At 44.0% G+C, this 12,481-nt stretch overlaps 1 long non-coding RNA gene across 8 annotated transcripts in view; it reads right to left on the bottom strand.

The window, feature by feature from the left end:
• Positions 1-12,481, bottom strand: part of LOC116082619 — a 214,574-nt gene that overhangs the window by 19,174 nt on the left and 182,919 nt on the right. For 6 of the 8 annotated variants that reach the window (XR_004115366.1, XR_004115370.1, XR_004115368.1 and 3 more), the window contains 2 exons: positions 7,612-7,778; positions 910-1,006 (listed from right to left, as the gene is read on the bottom strand). This is a non-coding gene — a long non-coding RNA (uncharacterized LOC116082619). The remainder of the gene's footprint in view (positions 1-909; positions 1,007-7,611; positions 7,779-12,481) is intronic. The other 2 variants (XR_004115369.1, XR_004115371.1) reach the window with 1 other exon arrangement.

Below are 12,481 nucleotides of genomic sequence, written 5' to 3'. Positions count from 1 at the left end.
TATATATATATATATATATATATATGATGTATACAAATGCACATTTATATTCACATAAATGCAATCATGGACATCCCCCAACCCCCCCCCCACATCTTTCAGTTATTTCTTATGCAACCTCTACTGTAATGCTGTTATATTATAACCCCAACATCCCAAGTGAGAAGCCCTCAGGCATGGAAGAAACGAAAGCTAAGCCTAAGGGCACTTACTGATCAATAGCAGAAAGCAGCTAGAAAGACAGGTATCTAGCTACCAGAGCACAAATATATCTGTCTACTTTCTGGTGGCAATACCGTAGGCCCACGATGGAACCCCACAAGCCTGGAAACCCCTAGGTCCTGATTCTTTTCCTTTTCCTACACATACCAACTATCCTATGTTGTAAAACCACCCATGAGTGGTTCACACAGCACTCCAGAATTCACATCCTCGCCCCAAATCTGAATGTAGTCTTTTGTGCTATAGCTTAGCTACTCAGCAAAATGCAGACCAGCCACAGGGCTTGCTGGCTTTTGTTTTCTTGCCCCACAAAACTCAGCTATTTCCTTCAGAGTGGTATCAGTCAGGCCAGGAGGTTTCTTTTTTCCCTGGAATCCATGTGTGTGGGAAGATCAGAGGGGCTTCTGGCTGCAAGGACAGAGCCAGATCTGCACGGAGAGATAGAAGTTGGCTGTCCTGGCCTTGCCTTGTGGTCCCTCTGAGGCAGCTCAGATAGTTGCTAATGTGGTAGAGTTCTACCTGTCAAGGGACATCCGAAGCAACATGACACCCATCACAATTACTCATGATAATTATCATCAATCTGAGAATCTCTGCTCTGCATCAAAGGCACCGAAAAGTCTAATACTACTTTGTTCTCTCTCATAAACCCACGGCTTGCAGTCCCTGTCAGGCAAAAGACCATACCTGTTTCCCAGCAGTGATCTTTCCAGTAAAACAAATCCTTCGAAAGAGGAGGTTGGGGGATGGAGGGGATCATCAGAGGGCACTCCACCTCATTTTCCTGTCAGAGATAAAATGTTACGGCTTATAAAACCAGGGTGAATTGATAGAAATATAGTATTGTGTGTGTGTCCAGTGTGGGTTGTTGAAGGTAAAATAAAAGCCACCTAACAGTGCCCATGATCTAATCCCTCAAACCTGGGAATATTAGATTACATGGCAAACGGGTATTTAGGAAGCAAACTGAACTAAAGCTGTCGATTCGTTTATAATAAGGAGATGATTCTAGATGATTCCAGTGGCCAGTTACGATCAGAAGGGGCTTCAAGGAAAGGAACAGGGAATGGCTAGGGATGTAATTTGTTCAGTAGGGTGTTTCCTTATTATGCACAGAGCTCTGAGCTTAATCTCCAGAACCAAATAACTGAGCATCCTGGTACACATCTGTAATTCCCGACACTAGGGAGGTGGGAACAGGGGAACAAGAAATTCAAGGACATATGATAACAAACGTTTATTCTTCGCCCTCCTGTCAGCTGGTCAACTAGGCGTTAGGTGATGTAAGCAGGGCTTGTGGAAAGGTGGTTCTGCTTCTGTATTACACTCCATCACCAAAGGCCCCTTCTTACTGTGACCGGGACAGTTAGAAGAGAAAGCTTTCACACATTCCATTCTCCAATCAGGCGATAAGACCATATTTCCCTTAGAGCACAAGAAGTCACATGGCCAAGTCCAAACTCAAGGAATGAAAGAACAGTGTGTCCAAACATACTATGCCATCATGGAAAAGGTATGAATACAGTTTTATGGGGGGGAGGGGTGCTGCATATTGCAAGCATCAGTTCAAGCTACCACAGACAATCAGTACCTTCAATATCCCACATTACAGATGAGGAAGCTAGAACGAAATCAATTATAATTTCACCTAAATCATACTACTAGTATATAAGCGAACTAGCATTAGAAGCTGTGATAGTCAGCCTTTTTTTTTTTTCTTTCTGTTTTTCGATACAGGGTTTCTCTGTGTAGCCCTGGCTGTCCTGGAGCTCACTCTGTAGACCAGGCTGGCTTTGAACTCAGAAATCTGCCTGTCTCTGCCTCTCACGGGCTGGGGTTAAAGGCGTGCGTCACACTGCCCGGCACAAGGATGGTCAGTTTTGTCACCTTCACGAGACCTAGAATAGCCCAGGAAATAGGTTTCTGGGTATACACAAGGGCATTATCTTGACTGGATTAATTGAGGTTCATTGATCGATCTACTGTGAGGAGCACTCTCGGCTTAGAAGCATGGACTGCATGAAAAGAAGGAACGACAAAGTGGACAGAAGCTTCACCACTCTCTATTTCTTGACTCTGGATATAATGTGACCAGCTGTGGCCTCAAGTTCTCATTGCTGTGACTTCCCTACTTGGACGGACTGTAACCTTGAACTGTGTGCTGAAATAAATGCTCTCTTCTACTAAATTAGTTTTGTCCGAGTATATATATATTTTTTAACCAAAGCAATAGGAAAAGAAGCTAAGACAGAAGGCAAGTAGGGAGATTTAGAAGGATGGCTAAGAGTTTACGTCTGCTAATGAGTAGAGTTAAATCGCTATGACACTAAATGTCACTGCGTCTGCGCAGGGTGCATTGCTCTGGGCGGCAAAGACTCTCAGAAGCAAAGGAACAATAATACTCCAAGAGGGAGCAAGCCAATGGAAAGGCAGCCAGCTTGAACTGTTGCTTTTAGGGAGGCCACAGTCTCCCTTCCAGGCCTGGGGCCAAGAAGGTTCCGTGACTTTCCAGGGATGATTGTACAGCAAGTCCGACATCCAGGCTGAGTCAGCTCTCCGTGGCTCTAACAGGGCCAAATGTGCTTCTTCCCCATCTCCAGGGGCTGAATCTGCTGCTAAGGCAGGCTGGTTTAGAAGAGGCCAGCACCTCGGTTCCTTTGACAACTGGAGGCCAGAATGAGGTAATGAGGTGTAGAAGAGTTGAGGAAGAGACAGAGTCATGGTCAGAAGCAGAGATGTGCCTGAACACTGGAAGGCAGCTAGAGAGAGAACGGAGGACTGGAGTGAAGTAATCCCCGGAAGCAAGCCTTACTGAGAAACTGCATTTCAGAGCACCTAGTTGGATTTCCTGGAAAGGATCAGAAGCCATCTCTGGGGCCTCTTTAGAAAGCTCACAGGGCGGGAAAGCCAAGGGTGGGAGGCAGCGGTATCTCGATGTGAGAAAGCACCCCGTGTCTGTATACTCAGAACGACCACAGAAGCCAAAATCCCCAGAGACTTTCAATACTGTGGCGTGGGTCAGGAATCACCAAAATCTCTACATAACTCGCTCCTACAAAGAAAGTCAGTGGCTACTAGGACTTAAGGTAATGACACCCTAAGGCTGAACCAAAGTGCAGGGACTCCCCTCTGAGTCCAACAGCAACTGGACCCTATTCCTTCTACCTGTCAACCTGAATAAAGGTCATGCTATCCCTGGCAGCTTTCTCCCTTCCATCTATTCTTACCTGAGAACACTATGGTACCATTTTATTTAAACATGGAAACACCTCTAGCCAGTTTATGACAGTCATAAACATCCTATACAGGATAAATAGCATTGTTTCCACATTGGCCAAGGCTCAGTGAAGTTAGCTTGCTCACAACCACCAGCTAAAGAACCCGGCAGTTCAACTCAGGTCTGCTAGATTCCTAAACTCTACTCCCTTATGTTTTGTCAGGCTGGCATCTGTACACCCAGTGCCCAGACTGAGAGAGAGATGGGACAGTAGTCCTTTGATTCATAGATCAGCTACTTGCAAAGTAGCTGCTGCTGACTGTCACTAGAACATCGTAAAGAGGGCTGACCAGAGCCAACTTGAGCTTCTGAATCTTGCTTTTACCATTTCTCATTTAGACTGGAGGATGGAACACAGCAGTTAACCTCTCTCCCAAAGACACTTCGTCTGAAAAATGAGTGCTACAATATTAACCGTACTGTGGCAGTCGAAGGGGGTAAAATAATTCGGTGAGAAGGAAGAATTTACAGTAGTTCCCAGCACATAGAATAAAAACAGGGCTATCATGTTTTATTTGGTTGCTATGACTGCAGTAGTCAAGACTGACTTTATCCTTCAAATTGTTTAAACATAATGGAGGAAGACAGGAGCGAAACAAAAGCAGCAGCAGCAAGATGAATAGGAACTTCAGCATCTGTTCATCACAGGAAGATCAATTTTATCATCATTCAGCCACAAGGGCTAAGGAATCCAAGTGAAGGATTACAGCATCTGGGTAGAACAGCAAATAAGAAGACAGACTTCAAATGTCTTTTACATTTCATATGGGATAACTTTATACTGTCTCATATCAGCACTTGTCCTCATAACCCTGGAAAGAGTTGTCTTCATTGGGAGGAGAAGAAAGAACCCTGAGTCTGCCATAGACCCCCAACATCAAGCCTACCTTAATGAACTCCATTACCGGGCTAATTTCTACAAATCCAGGTTTTAAGTTATCATTAATGAAAATACCCTGGTGAACTTCAGTGTAGAATCAACTCTCACAGACTTGGGATTTAGCTTGCACTCATGGATTTAGATCTTAAACTCTGCTTATTGACCCAGGCATTAGGCTTAGCCACAGAAACCTACACTCTGAATCTATCCAAACAACTCCAGGCTCCAGAATGGCTCCCACAACCCAAGATGCAGGCCCACCTACTCAGTTATCTAGGCACCAGAGTATCCTATCATAGTTAGAGTTCCAGCAGTAACTTTACCCATAGACTTTACCAGCCAGCCCACCCAAATTCTGAATGGGCTGGCCCACGGGTGACTTTCTTTGCTAATGTTAATCTATAAAGATAAGAGTACTTCCTTCTTAAAATGGATTCTCATCAACATAGTCGGGGAAATGATTAAAAAAACAAATCTCAAAGAAATGGATATCCACAAACTGCCTGACAGAAAATTCAAAATAAGTGTCTCGAAGAAGTTCTGTGAACCCCAAAGGCCCACTATTATATGGCATCAGAAAAGAGCACACCAACAAAAGGAAACGAAGATCAAAAACATTAAAGGAAAAATCAAGTAGAAATCTTGACACCAATATACAATTACTAAACTGAAAACCATTCCATTGGTAACTTCCACAGCGTACTTGACCAACTAGAAAAAGTAATGAGTGAGTTCAGAGACAGGTCATTTCAAATTAGTTGGATGCAAAACAATGAATGGAGTGCAGAAACTTTCTAGTACAGCATCAAGTAAAACAGAGGAGGGGCTGAAAACCATTGTTTAAAGAAAAAAAAATCATAGAAAACATTTCATAAACAGAAAGGGAAATAAACATCACACTGAGTCCCACAGAACCCCAATCTGGTTACAGTGAAGAGATGTTTACTAAGACACATTGTAATCAAAGTCTCAGAAGCCAAAGACATAGACGTCAGAAAACAGTAACAGAATTCTAAGTTGTCATATACAAGTGAACTGTCATTCAGAATATCTGTAGATTTTATCAGCAAAAATCCTAAAAATTAAAAGTGAGATGATACTAAAAGAATGTAACTATCAATCAAATATCTGAAAGCTCTCTATGAGAGACAAATAAAAGTTGGGATGGGGTTACATATCACAAGGCCTGTCTTGAAGAAATGTTAAAGAAAGCCCTTCAAGTTGAAATAAAAGGACACTAACTAATAGCACAAAGACACATGCATACAAAACTCACAGCCACATAACCAGCCATGTGAGGTGAAGGTGGACTCAGTGGAGCCACAGGCTCCAGAGGCATACATGCAAAATAATAGGATCGGATCGCACAGGTCAAGAAGAATTTGGAGTCGAAAACACAGGAAGTGACACCTGGTTTTGAGGACTGACCCCTGACATGGGGTGAAGGATGGGAGGGTCAAAGGTGACGAGGCTGGCTTCATGGAAGGGGAGATGTTGATGGGAATACTATATCAAGAGGTGTGATTATAATCCTGAAGCTGACAGAGAGATGCTGACTGTATTTAAGTTGAAGAAGGGCATAGTTAAACTTAGGTTTTCACTATCTGGGCTTGGTCATTGAGAAGGGATATGAGAGATGTCAAGATTGAGTATGACAAGAAAACCCAAAGCCCCAAGATAAGGTCCAAGATCGGAGAGAGAAGAGACAGATGGAAACAGAGATGTGGGGCTACCAGGAAAGAAGCAGAGGGAGAAACTGCTGATGGGAAGGGGTCCCGGAAGACAGAAAACCACTTCTCTTTCCTTTTGATGAAGCAAGATTATTACTTGAGAGCAGTGCTGGACAGGACAAGACTTCCCAAAAATCAGCAAGGAAAGAACCCTGATCATGTGCCTATAATTCAAGTCACACTCACAAAGCATGCAGTCAACTAGGTCCATGATGGTACCAACATCTGCAGTGAGCTTTTCCTCAGAAAAGATCTCTTTCCTTCAGAAAGTCATGGCCTTGGAACGGAGACCCTCAAAGTTAGTCATGGGAGAAATAGATCTGACATCACTTTGTCATGGTATAGACAAAGAAACTGAGGCTTTAAGAGGTCCACTTGGCAAATAACACAAGGGATGGCAGGTTTAAAAGCTAAGACCTTCTGTGTAGATACTGCCTGAATTAGGAAAGGACGAGTAGCGGGTCAGAGGAAGAAACTCTAATTCTGTCCTTCCAAAAGAAGGCAAAAAACTCCATGGTTCAGCCACCCTGTGGATGCATCCACACAACTCAACGTCCAGGACAAGGCTCAAGGCAGAGACCTCTAGGAAGCTGACTTAGAAGGAGCATAGGAGTTCTCTAACAGCTTGGTTTTAGTAGGGACAGACATACCCTACCCTACAGAGCCATAGCATAGAAACACAGGCTTTGCCCACCCAGCAGGGGACTGCCTGTGTGTTCCTAGAAGGGGAAGCCTGACAAAGGCTGGGGCTCCGCCTCCACCCAATGTTGGCCTGCACCCTTACAACATTTCCCTTCTTCCTTCCTCACTCCCCTTCGCCTAGTCTCTATCAGAGCATCCAAAATGCAAAAATCTTTAAAGGACCCACTTTTGACAAGGCAGCCTATCAGGCCTGGTTGTTATATGAGATGAAGGCCAGCTGATGCCTGCAACAGCATCAGCTGTCCACTTCTGGGCAACAAGCCCTTCCCACCTACTGTGCCAGCCCAGGACATAGAGGTCTGGCAGCCATTGAAAAGAAAAGCTCCTATCTCTGACTCCTCAGAGCCTCTGATAAGAAATGTCATCCCTTGCTGGGTAATATTACTCTGTCAGATAAGGATCTCTATCTCCTCCAACATATGGCTCACTACAGAACACAGGGCCTGCTAGAGCAGGATAATTTACGTGCTTAAGCTGCAAACCCTGGGCGGTCTGAGAAGTGCATCAAACAGAAGAACCAAATTATAACCTCTTCTGACCTGGCCTTGGGATTCCTCGCCGAGAATGACAGCAACCTTCTCTACTCCACGCACAACAAGCACATTTACCTCCTGCTGTCTCTAAAGGGCATTTGCACCAGTGTTATCACGGCTCATCCTTACCAGGACCTCCAAAGATGCATTTTAGTTTTCTTTCGCAGATCAGGAAATTGAGATTCAACAAGGGTAAGTAACATGGCCAAGGTCACCCAGGCAGCCATACCCAGAGCTCAGACTCAAACCCCAACAGGTCTGACTCACCAGCACACTGTCAGATGGGGAGGCTGATCCCAGCTTCTAGGTTGTCTCTGCTTCAATGACTAAATTAATCAATTAAGATCTGCCCGGACTTAACTGGCAATGTCAGTTCCACACTGTAATCTCAAAGGTCCATTTCAATCATTCACTGCTCCTGATTTCTCCGAAGCCTGGGGAGGATGAGAAAGCCTTGTTGAGTCAAGATAATCAAGGAGAGGAAGAGGGGTCAGGGACGGGACCAGAAGGGGAAGAAAGGAGAGTGGGACTTAGATACTGGCTTCATGCACTCAAGGAGTGGAAGGTAGAAGAAAATTGTGGGGAAATTATCTCTTCTCTATTCATTCATTCATTCATTCATTCATTCATTCATATCCCTGGACAATCTATCACATGTCTATCTGGCTTGGCCCTGGTGATATCACTGTATCTGTAAGCAGTGCTAGACTTAACTTCATGACACAATTGGTGAACTAGGAGTAACTGACAGGTCAGCAAAGAGACAGAGATAACAGAACATGACAGGGGTACTTATGTCTGCAGTAGATGGCATGGCTGATGGGGAGCACCGTGGCTGTAAGTCCCCCTCACACTCTGCTGTTTTATACCCTACTTTAAAAAAGAAAAGTCATCAAGGCTAAGGTTGATGCTGTTCTTTGCAGGGATTATTTCAACAATGTTCTGCATTGCTTCACAGACCCTTTAGTAACTACAATTGAACAATTTTAACTGGCAAAAGTCACACGTATTCATGGTATATGGTATATATAATATGGTATTATTATATATATGCATTGTCTAAGTCTAAATGGAACTAATTAGTATATGTATAAATCGTATAGTTTTCTTTCCAGCTGATTCTTTTAAATAGCTATCTAGCATTTCATTTTATAAAGAGGTCCCAATTTAATAGCCACAGCTAATAAAACTGAAGAGGGAAGTTACCCAGCACTCTGCTAGGCAATCCACAGGAGCTACTTCAGTTCCTTAGGGGTGACCGTACCCAAGACATCTTTCAGGTAACCTGGAGGACATATTCCTCCAGATACATGATGGATACAAGACATTGTTAACAACTGACTCAAAACCACCCTGAATTATCACACTTGTAGAATCTCTCTTTGGTCCATTTGGAAGGGAGAAAATTAAGAAGGGAGAAACAAGTCGTGGGTGGGTCACTTACGGAAAAATCTACTAAGATGGGTCAGGGTAGATGGCTGGTTCTAATCTCAAGCTCTTTGACTACCGTCATGTCATTGGGGACCTCAGTTTATCCCATGGCAAAGAGGAATAAAAATGGACCTGTCAGACAACATCCATATTTGAGATCAAGCTGGAAGTTTGACAGCCACACTGAGGAGTTATGTAAGCTATTGTCTAGGCCTCCTGCAACTGCAGAAAGCGAAGGAGACTCGGATGCACTCTTCCATGAATTTTTACACAGGGTTAAAGAGAGATCAAGGAGCAGTCATGCCGGCCACATAAAAGCTTTCCTCAGGCCCACCGAACGGGTGGCAGCAAGGGGTCCAGGTGGGGCTGGAGATAGGGCAAGAGCTCAGGGGTGTGACAGAGGGCTGCCCATGGAGACATTCAGATAGGCTATGCTATCTATGAACAATAGAACCGTTGTCCTGGACCCGAATCTGACAAGAGGGGATAAGACCCCCCGGAAACCAGATAACTAGCCAGGGTAGCCTTTCAACACCATGCTCAGCCTGCCTGTTACTTCATTTATGCCATTCATTCATGCACCTTACAATGTGTATCAAGTACATACCAAGAATTGTGTTAGAAGGTGTGGATGTGGTGATGAATGAGACTCTTCATCCCTACCACCAGGAAGCACAAAGATAAGAATGACAAGTAAGGACCCGTTAACCTAACTGGGTTTCCCAGAATACAATAAGAATTACAAGCACAGTTGCAAATACACCACACTTGGTATTTTCTATTTGCCATCTCAAAGCCTTGTTGCCCTGTCAGTAAGATTGTGCATTTCATGTTGATAACACAGACCCAAAGTTGGGAGGTGGGCGACAGAGACATGTCTGGGGTCAGCAATAGTGGCTGTGTTACATTTGCTGGGTCTCATACTGAGGCAAGGTGCTCAGCTTTGCTTGCTTTCCTTTCAACGGTGACCTATTAATGATTTAGATGAGTACATAGGCTAGGTCCAGACTTGTCTGCAAGGAGCTGGGTCAGTTACTTTGCTTCTCTGCTCCTGAGACTGAGTGAGCCTGGGGGTCATATCTAAGACAGATTTCATATTCTTTTATTTATTCAGTAGTTATTTATAAGTCACTGGCTAGGTTCGCAAGATTTAAGCAATAAAAATACTAAAAATTTTGAGGCTTTTGTAGGAAGATGTTGAGTTGGTGGGGGGTGGGGGGGAGACAATGTATGCGAATGTGTGTCCCTATGCATGTGTGTGAGCATGCATGTGCATGAGCGTGTGCACGTGTTTTTGGCTAACCACTTCATATGTGCCAGGAACCATTTAGAGTTGTTTTGCATGGCATAGCTCATTTTACTCCTACTAATGTCCATAAAAGGAAGACCGAAATACCCCTTCCCCCGAAAAAAAGGAGCCAGAGCTTTCCTGACTCACCAGTGTAGTGAGAGAGATTCGAAGGGTGTCAGATGCTGAAGTCCAAACTCAATGTGCCAATATGCACTTAGGAACATCCCTATGCTTACTATGATAGATACTCTATGGATCTCATGGCTATCACAAGCACTCTCACTAAGATGAAAATGGTGGGCAGGTACAGCACTCAAACCAAGTCATCTTGTCTGGAAAGGAAGGGACACGGCAGCCTCTTCTGTTGTGTCTGGAAGCCTTATACTCTGTGATTCATTTGGGCTCAGTTTTCTCTGGGCAGAAGGGCCCAAAGTCTGACGTCCTCTTTGAAGAAGGCTTTAGATTTGCAACAATGTTCAAAGTCTGCTCTCCCTCTGCCTAAGAAATAAGATGCCATACAGGCTCTTGAGGGTCCCCTCACCCATCTCACCAGCCTTATACCAGAACACACCCTCCTACTTTCAGACCAAGGTCCAAACTAATGATGGAATGGGACAGAAGGGTTAAATAGCCAATGATGGTCCTAGAAGTTCCCAGGAAGCAGAAGAAGATCCAGTAGCTCAATGGTTCACTACCTACCTTAATGGCTTGCCTATATACCCCAGAGCCAGCAGCAGAAGCCAGTGACAGGGGACCCCTTCCTGCCTTAATAGCTCTCCTATATACCCCACAGCCAGTGCCAGGGGACCCCTTCTGGAGTCTTCCCTTGTCTACTTAGACAAAGCACCTAAAGACAGGCCCTTCAGATTTGGCCTCATATGCCAGCATCTATATGGGCAGCAGCTTTCATGGATGGACAGACAGACAGATGTAAGGTAAGGAGGAAGGGAACTAAAAAGAGTAGTTCAGGGCTGGAGAGATGGCTCAGCGGTTAAGAGCACTGACTGCTCTTCTGAAGGTCCTGAGTTCAAATCCCAACAACCACATGGTGGCTCACAACCATCTATAATGAGATCTGATGCCCTCTTCTGGTGTGTCTGAAGACAGCTACAGCGTACTTACATATAATAAATAAATAAATCTTTAAAAAAAAAAAAGAGTAGTTCAAGAGTTTGGAATCAGGGAAAAAGAAGTTCTATGACCTGACTAAAGGCAGACGTAGAAATTAAAAGAGGAAATGGATCAAAAGAAGAGGAGTGTATAGAATTTAGAAAAAAAAAAAAACTATTAAGCACTATGGAGTAAATGAAAAAAAAAGAGAGATGTGCACACAGACACACATGCATGCACGTTCCTCTAAGAAACACGAGTGACAGAAAAAGCAAGGAGGATGAACTATCTGTTCCTTGCAGTTGTAAATGCTAAAGCCTGGGGAGCCACTGGCAACACTGAGGTAGGCTTGGGGACCAGTCGGTAGGAGCTGAGTTTCCCAGGCCTAGATCTCATCTATAAAAGAAAGCAAGCGACACCCTCCTTCTAGATCTCAGGGCATCTTGTGATGACTTCCAAGCTGACTCTGCATTCCTTGCTTCCTTGAAAATACTTGTTCTGCTTTCAAAACCTAATGAGTCAAAGAAGCTTCCCTCATTCCTAGCTCTAGTCAGTGGTGATCTATGAAAGACAAACACGGAGTCACAAACTAAGGTCCCAGGGCATTGGCTATTCACCCAAAGGACATTTTGTTGCCTTACAAAATGTAAAAGTTATTTCACAATACAAGCGAAGGTAAAATAAAAAAGGACATGTTTTCAATCCTCACCCCCATGCCCCACACAATACCCCTTTCATGGACAAAACCAGATAGCTATCTTTTCGGTACCCATAGTCCCATGTCCTAGGAACTACCTGGTCAAGCTCCTCCTACTCCGACAGGTTGGAGACTTGCCTGGGTTATTCCATAACCTGAACCAGAATCAATTCAATAATCTTTAAGAAGACTGAGATCTCTACCAACTGCTGAGCTGCTGCCCTTCTCCATTCTAAGCAACTACATGCAGTCTAAGAAAGAAATGGTCCCTGGAACCTCGAACTAGAGCAAGGCCTTAAGGCTTATCCTGGGTCTAGAGCAATGTCCAGTTCTGGGAGAAGTGCTGCATTCAAGAAAGCACCAGTATTCCCAACCCCTACACCCCAAACCTAAAATGTCCCAAAATACAAAATGTGTTGAGGGCCAACATGATAGCACAAATGGAAAATCCTCATCATAAACTTCATCCCATACACAAATCATTAAAAATGTTGTATACTATTACCATCAGGCCATGCACATCAGAAATATAGGAAACATAAAAGTCAAGGGCCCTAGTTTGAAGCTGTTTCTATGCATCCATAGCATTGAAAAAAGAAAAAAAAAAA

Source organism: Mastomys coucha, unplaced genomic scaffold (genome assembly GCF_008632895.1).
Source record: "Mastomys coucha isolate ucsf_1 unplaced genomic scaffold, UCSF_Mcou_1 pScaffold7, whole genome shotgun sequence".
Lineage (NCBI taxonomy): Eukaryota > Metazoa > Chordata > Mammalia > Rodentia > Muridae > Mastomys > Mastomys coucha.
Note: the sequence above shows the minus strand (reverse complement) of the source record. Positions and strands in the feature narration are given on the sequence as shown.